Consider the following 222-nt stretch of genomic DNA (forward strand, 5'->3'; position numbering starts at 1 on the left):
TAAGCCCCAAAACGATGCACTGAGGCTGGGTTAACATGCCCTAGAACCTACACACTCCCTCCCAAGGCCCAGTGAGTGGCTGTGAGGCTGGCCTTTGACCTCCAATGCTACAGGGCTCCACTCTAAGCCTCAAAACGATGCACTGCTGCTGGGTTAACATGGCCCAGCACCCTCACACTCCCTCCCAAAGCCCAGTAGGTGGCTCTAAATCTGGCTGATGAC

This window comes from Etheostoma spectabile, unplaced genomic scaffold (assembly GCF_008692095.1).
Source record: "Etheostoma spectabile isolate EspeVRDwgs_2016 unplaced genomic scaffold, UIUC_Espe_1.0 scaffold420, whole genome shotgun sequence".
Classification (NCBI taxonomy): Eukaryota; Metazoa; Chordata; class Actinopteri; order Perciformes; family Percidae; genus Etheostoma; species Etheostoma spectabile.